This window comes from Pseudoliparis swirei, chromosome 12 (assembly GCF_029220125.1).
Source record: "Pseudoliparis swirei isolate HS2019 ecotype Mariana Trench chromosome 12, NWPU_hadal_v1, whole genome shotgun sequence".
NCBI lineage: Eukaryota > Metazoa > Chordata > Actinopteri > Perciformes > Liparidae > Pseudoliparis > Pseudoliparis swirei.
This window is the reverse complement of record NC_079399.1, coordinates 20,302,286-20,308,218: the sequence shown is the minus strand read 5'-3', so window position 1 is coordinate 20,308,218 and position 5,933 is coordinate 20,302,286. Positions and strand designations below refer to the sequence as shown.

Genomic DNA, 5,933 nt, shown 5'->3' with positions numbered 1-5,933 from the left:
AAGCTACATTTCTTCTTGAAGTAAGTAACATGCCTACATAATTATCTCAGCTATATTTTAATTTGAGGCTTTGTTTTCTACAATTTTATGCGTCGCCCTTGCAAAAACGTTGATGTAATGTAGGTTATGGGTTTCACCATTGAACATTAGCTAGCTAACGTTAGTTTACCAAAGGTTGGCTAAGAAAATGTTTAATTGTAATTTCGTGGCAGGTCGGTTAAAACACAGAGGGTTATGTGCTTCATTGCAAACTTCATAGAAATGAACCACGTTGTTTGTTTAAGTGCTTTGAAGCTGGTTGAAAACAGACCTTTGTACAAACGTGTTTTGCAGGCTGTCACAAAGCTGAACATTCTTAGAGGACAGTTGGAGGGCTGCTCAGAAGACGTGAAAGACATGGTGCACCTTCTTCTCTCCTATTTTGATGAAAAGGAGGAGAACCTCTTCCACTATGTCGAAGAATCATGTCTGGCAGACGAAGTAGTAGTGGAAAGCTTGCCTGTCACACCATGCATCATTGTATGTGGTAAGTTGAGATTCAGTTTTACTGAAGAAACCTCTAATATAAGGAAATATTGCATGACATACATAGTCTTGTTATGAAGTGCAATTGTGTTTCTTCCCCATCCAGTGGTATTGTCTTCTACATAAGAGTGTAATAGATCCTTTAAGTTAGACCTGTCAGCTTCTTTCCTGAAGCTTTACACTGACTCTTCTGCTCCAAAATGAATGAAATGGACCAGCAATCTTGAGCTGAAAAAAGTTTAGAAGAATACACATTTGTTCATTCGGTTATTGTTATTTATTTTTCAAAGCCTTTTACCAGCCCAGAATGGTGTTGTTGTCTAGTCAAGATCCACCTCATCAATTTTGGAGCAGAACAGTCTCAAACTTGGAGGATCTGTTACACTTGTATGGAGGAGAAAATACCACTGGATGGGGAAGAACCACTTTTTATGACCGATTTTGGAATGGTAATGGCTGGTTTACTGTTAAATATTTTCTACCTGTATCTTTGTAGGAACCTCCTGCTATGCCTCAAGGCAGTTCATGCTAAGTGTGAGGCAAGGTTGTGAATGACCAAATCCCAAACTTTGTTTCTGCCATCTGTTTGATGTTTGGAAGCTATTACTGCTTCAATATCCACTATCCTGTGGTTCTGGGCTCCACACTTGAGTTCCTTCAGAGGTAAAGTAATATATATATATATTTTTTAATTTATTTCCTCATTTAGAGCTAATCACTGTATATAGTGTTTGATTATGAATTATTGTTTTCACAAAGGTGTTTCTTCCTGATCAATCCAGAGAAGGGCACAAAAGTTGAAACCAAGAAAACAAGAAGCAACTTTCAGTGAACTTGAGTTCCTTCAGAGGTAAAGTAATATATATATATATTTTTTTTAATTTCCTCATTCAGAGCTAATCACTGTATATAGTGTTTGATTATGAATTATTGTGTTCACAAAGGTGTTTCTTCCTGATCAATCCAGAGAAGGGCACAAAAGTTGAAACCAAGAAAAACAAGAAGCAACTTTTAGTGAACTTGAGTTCCTTCAGAGGTAAAGTAATATATATATATACAGGGCTCCAGACTGCGACCAAATGGTCGCATTTTGCGCCTAAAATTAGACACAGTGCGAGTAAATTTTTCATCAACTCGCGCATGCCTTTGACCAGTAAATTAGCAGATTTCTTTTTTTGTTATTAAATATTTTGTTGTTTACAAACATGTTCTACACTTCAGCCCACTATAGTTAGCGGTAATGCCTGAATGACTGGTTTGCTAACCGAATTAACTCCAGAAGAGAAGAAGGGAGATAAAACCGAAGAAGAAGAAGGCTGGCCTGTGTGTGAGAGGGGGGCTAATGTGAAAAGAGGCGCACCGCAGGAGGCATAGCGAGGCGAGGGCCGCAGAGTGAGAGGTCCACGAGGATCCTCACCACCAGCCTTCCCGTCCCCAGTTGAATCTCTGGGTCAACTCAGCCGACTCTCACATGTCTGAGCCCTTATAGACTGATGTTCACGGTAAGCGCATTCCATCTGGGCGCGAGGTTTTGATAACGTTAGCGGAAGGATTTAAGTGACAACATCCGGTTTTGCAAAGTTAGCGGAAAGAACCACGTGAAACAACATCCGTTTATCAAAATAAGATGTCGACAAATCATACACTAACATATAAAGTAAACAATGAACTGATGTTGTATCTTTATAGATAGTTTCTGAGATTTAGCTTAAATTATGCTAACATTAAAAATGTTTACTGTACCAAGGAAGAGTTTATAAAAATTAGTCAGTCTTTTGTATGTTAAGAAAAGTCCTGTATATAGATTTCCCCAAGAGTTTCAGGAAATGAATGATGCAGATGTGTTCCATACATATCTGAAATCCCCTACAATAGCAATCAAACAATTTTAATGTATCAATTAGGAAATTTTTCAAAGTAAAAGTTCTAAATGTTTAAAGAAATCAGTAATTTCTTTAATGTTTGAGTTACTTTATATATGTATTCCTCATAGTCCTAGGCAATAATGCTACACAATAAATAGAATGCTTCAATCAACACCGTGATCGGTGATTGGTATTATCGGATCGGCAGATACTGATTTCAGTGATCGGTGATCGGTATTATCGGTGATCGGCAGATACTGATTTCAGTGATCGGTATTATCGGTGATCGGCAGATACTGATTTCAGTGATCGGTGATCGGCACCAAAAACCTGATCGGTGCATCTCTAGAAACCAACAAATGTTTTGATTGGCCACATCGAAGTGCAACATGCACATGCTCAAGGTATGTTTTCTCTTCAAATATGTTTAAACTCAATACAGTAACTTCTGAAGAGTTCTCTGTTGTGAATGTTTTGCAGTTCATGAAGGCAAACAGGCATAAGATTGTATATTGTCAAATTATTTATCAGTAATACAGTAAATGATGGGAAAACTTTGCAAGTCGATTTATAGTGTGTCAGGGTTTTCCTGCAGAGAAAATTTGGTAGCGCCTAAGCGTTTCAGCGCCTATGACAAATCCCGCGCCTAAGGCAAAAAAAAGTCTGCGTTGAAAAAAACAAAAACAACTGTGTTCATCAGGTTCATGTCAGCGAATATGTTCTCAATAGTATGTTTCAAGGAGGTGTGCTCACCTGTGTGCGCGTATCACGGCAAAGCGGCCAGCTGCTGATCGCGCACTCAATAGCTCGACTGCATGAATAGATGGTGCGGCGGCGTGGTGTACAAAAAATTTTGGGACCACCCAAGACCCATTTTGACCCAGGAAAAAGTGCGCCCCTAAATTTTCTGCTTGCGCCCCTAACATTTTAAGTTAGGAGCGACTGTGCTCCTAGTTAAAAAAGTTAGTCTGGAGCCCTGATATATATATTTTTTAATTTCCTCATTCAGAGCTAATGACTGTATATAGTGTTTGATTATGAATTATTGTATTCACAAAGGTGTTTCTTCCTGATCAATCCAGAGAAGGGCACAAAAGTTGAAACCAAGAAAAACAAGAAGCAACTTTCAGTGAACTTGAGTTCCTTCAGAGGTAAAGTAATATATATATATTTTTTTTTTTTAATTTCCTCATTCAGAGCTAATGACTGTATATAGTGTTTGATTATGAATTATTGTGTTCACAAAGGTGTTTCTTCCTGATCAATCCAGAGAAGGGCACAAAAGTTGAAACCAAGAAAAACAAACTTGTTATATCTTGCCAGAACAAACTTTTCAGATAAGCAAGGTAGGTAAGCTACTAGGAGGGACTTTGCAGAGCTTGTTGACTAGCCATGCATTTGATTTAATAAAGCTGTCCCTAAGGAAAATTCAAGCCTTTGTTTCAGTGCTTTTGTTGTTTTGTGGCATTTCTAAGAAGAATCTCCTTTTAACCCTTGTGTTGCCTTAGGGTCAATTTGACCCGAATCAATATTACACCCTCGTGTCGCCTTAGGATTAATTTGACCCCATTCAATGTTTAATGTCTGTGTTCTTTCGGTAGTCAACAAACAAACATAAAGTGCCTCACACTTAAACTTGGAAAACAATATTAATTCTAATAATTTTCTGGAGGTTTTAATTGCTGGCGTCAAATTGAACCCAAAGGGTAAAATATGTTAGTAAATATAAAGGTAACAGGAGGGTTAAACATTGAATCGGGTCAAAATGACCCTAAGGCGACAGGAGGGTTAAATATTTAATCGCGTCAAAATGACCCTAAGGCAACACAAGGGTTAAGGTAAGTAAATTGCACATATATGTAAATATTTAAATTAGTAGAAGAGCAGTTTGAACAGGTAATTAAGACAATGTACTCTTATCTTGTAACATTTAATGAATTTGCCCTTGCCACCTTTCAGACATTGCATTCAAACTTGAGGTGCTGGTTTTCATGACACGCAGGAAAACGGTAAGATTCTAATCCATTTAAATGCCAAAAGCAAGCAGGTTTATCTTTTTTATTTTTACTTTTAAATATTTTTTTGTTGTCATTTGTGTTTTATTGGACAACAGAAGTAGAGAGAGAGAGAGAGACAGGAAACACAGTGGATTGAGAGGGAATGATCTGCAGCAAAGAGCCCACGAGGAATCAAACCTTTGTAACGATATACAGGCTTAACCAGGTAAGGCATTGTTTTTGTTTTTGAGTGTGAATTTAGCCATTTCATTTAAATTTACAAAGTCAAAGTTGATGCTTTGTTTTTTTGTCCTCCGCTCATTCTTTATCTCCTCGTTCTTTATCTCCTTGGTTGTGTCTCCTTATGACGACACAACCACTTAAAGTAGTGGTTCTCAAACATCTTTTGTAAATCACATCATTTTGTGATTCCATCTGTGCTTTTATAAATACTAGAATAAAGAAAATATCAATCACTTTCAAGTAAACCAGATTGCTCCATCAGACCGTAAAAAATTGCAATCACTAGAACAATGAAAATAAAGTTATATTTGAGGGGAAAAAAACTAATATTTAGTTACAACTTAATAGCTTATTGTTGAAACGCAGATATAGCTGTCTGCTTTTCATGCAACATATTTTTCGATGCTCTCTGTCTACTGGTGTGAGTGTGCTCTGTGCTCAGTGCTCACCTGTGTGCGCACGTGTCAGTGCACCCCTAATATAATGGTAGGGGAAACACTGCATTTCATTTCTAAGACATCTAGAGATGCACCGATCAGGTTTTTGGTGCCGATCACCGATCACTGAAATCAGTATCTGCCGATCACCGATAATACCGATCACCGATCACTGAAATCAGTACCTGCCGATCCGATAATATCGATCACCGATCACGGTGTCGATTGAAGCATTCTATTTATTGTGTAGCATTATTGCCTAGGACTATGAGGAAATACATATATAAAGCAACTCAAACATTAAAGAAATTACAGATTTCTTTAAACATTTATGACTTACTTTGAAAAATTTCCTAATTGATACATTAAAATAGTTTGATCGCTATTGTCGGGGATTTCAGATATGTATGGAACACATCTGCATTATTCATTTCCTGGAACTCTTGGGGAAATCTATTTACAGGACTTTTTTTAACATACAAAAGTCTGACTTATTTTTATAAACTCTTCCTTGGTACAGTAAAAATGTTTTAATGTTAGCATAATTTAAGCTAAATCTCAGAAACGATCTATAAAGATACTAAATCAGTTCATTGTTTACTTTTATATGTTCGTGTATGATTTGTCGACATCTTATTTTGATAAACGGATGTTGTTTCACGTGGTTCTTTCCGCCAACTTTGCAAAACCGGAAGTTGTCACTTAAATCCTTCCGCTAACTTTATCAAAACCCTCGCGCGCTCCAGATCGAATACGTTTACCGTGAACATCAGTCTCTAGGGGCAGACATGTGAGAGTCGGCTGAGTCGACCCAGTGACTCAACTCGGGGGACGGGGACGCCGCTCTGTGCGTGAGGATCCCCTCT

The 5,933-nt window shown here is 37.7% G+C and overlaps 1 long non-coding RNA gene across 1 annotated transcript; it reads left to right on the top strand.

Annotated features, from left to right (window-relative positions):
• The first annotated feature begins 3,461 nt into the window (after positions 1-3,461).
• On the top strand, positions 3,462-3,823 carry LOC130202812 (uncharacterized). Its single transcript, XR_008833405.1, has 2 exons — positions 3,462-3,541; positions 3,638-3,823. It is a non-coding gene; the product is annotated as an uncharacterized LOC130202812 (long non-coding RNA).
• The last annotated feature ends 2,110 nt before the right edge of the window (positions 3,824-5,933 follow it).